Below are 1798 nucleotides of genomic sequence, written 5' to 3' on the forward strand. Positions count from 1 at the left end.
GATCCGAACCCTCGGACGTGAGCGCCGCCGCGCTTCCCCAGCGGCGCACTATCCAGTGCGCCACCGGGCCGGCCCAAAAGCATCAGCATCTTAATATCATTATGGAAATATTTTTGACCTCACAGATCCCTAAAAGGGTTTCCGAGCCTCCTAGGGTCTCTAGACCAACTTTGAGAATTGCTGTGCTAGATTCACATAGTTCAAGCCATCTGGGTGGGTTTTTCCTTGATGTGTGGCATTAAAAGGAAGAAGGAAGGGAGGGAGGGGCCACCTGAGGAACTTCTAACATATCACAGTGTTTAAAACAACCACTAAAATAACAGAAACACAGCACGTAGTTTCCAAGTCAAATGGAGGAACAAGTGAAATGAAAAATGAAAAAAAAATTTAATCCCACTATGCAGTCCAGTGAGCACCAAGCCGCCACCAAAAGCCTCTGGGGCTCCTGAGCCAGGGTTGGGGGTGGAGAGCTGAGGGCCTCAGCCATCTGCAACCAGCAGCGAAGGAGCCAGGCGCGGGCCACCGCTGCTCCCCGTCCCCGCTCTCATCTCTCTATCCCCCTCCCCCTCCCACCGGTCAGTAACAACGTCTTAGAATGTAAAATAATAATAATAAGAAGAAGAAGAATCCCAAAATAAGGCAAGAGGGAAGAAAAAAGAAATATTAAAAGACAAGGAAAATAAAGAGCACAAAATAAGATGGTAGATGTTTTGCTATTTTACTTAAATAGGTGTGTTCACTTTGTGATATCTGTGATAATTTATTTGATCTGTACACTGATTTGGCCATGCGTGGTATGCATGTACATAGCAGTCTGTGTGTATACTTCAGTGAAAGTGTTTAAAATAAGATGACAGAGATAAATTCCAATATATTGGAAATTATTTTATATAGATATAAATAAATAAAGTGATATAGCTAAAAGACAAATGTCAGATTGTCAGACCAGATTACAAAAAGTCCAACCACTCTATATGGTGCTTATAAAAGACACATTTAAAACATAAGGTTATAGAAAGGTTGAAAGTAAAAGGATGGACAATGATGTACATCATATAATAATCAAAAATCAAGTTGGTTTGGCTGTACTAATATCAGACAAAATCAGTTTTAAGGCAGAAAGAATGATGAAAGTTTCAATTTACCAGGAAGACAGAACTACAGGAGAAATAGACAGATTCACCATCATAGAAGGAGCATGTAACTCACCTCTCCATATAACTGATAGATGAAGTAAACAAAAAAGTATATAAAGGTTATAAAGATTTGAATATCACAAATTAACAAGTTTGCCCTCAGGCTCCTGAGCCAAGGTGGAGAGTGCCGAGAGTCCCAGCCACATCCGCAGATGTTTGCATCTAGCCAGCCCAGTGACAACCAAGCCACTGCCAGAACCCCCCTGGGCTCCCAAGCTGGAGTGGGCTCCCTCCTCTCCCTTCCATCACTGCAGGCCTCAATCACGCCATGCCCTCCCTGCCTCTGCAACCAGTCCAGCAACCACTAAGCAACCCCTGGATGCCCCCTGGGCTCCTGAGCCAGGGTGTGGGGGTGCTGAGGCTGCAGCAATGCTACCCTGCCATCCGCAACCAGGCCAGTGAAGGAGCCAGCCGTGGGCCAGCACTGCTCCCCCTCCCCCTCCCAATACCCCTCCCCCTCCAACTGCTCCACAACATCTTAGGATGTAAATAATAATAAAGAAAGAAAGAAAGAAAGAAAGAATTTTATTTTATTTATTTATTTTCCTTTTTGTCTTTTTTCGTGTCTGGCAACGGACCGCAACCCTCAGTGTTGCGCCCGT

This window comes from Galeopterus variegatus, unplaced genomic scaffold, assembly GCF_000696425.1.
Source record: "Galeopterus variegatus unplaced genomic scaffold, G_variegatus-3.0.2 Scaffold3741, whole genome shotgun sequence".
Classification (NCBI taxonomy): Eukaryota; Metazoa; Chordata; class Mammalia; order Dermoptera; family Cynocephalidae; genus Galeopterus; species Galeopterus variegatus.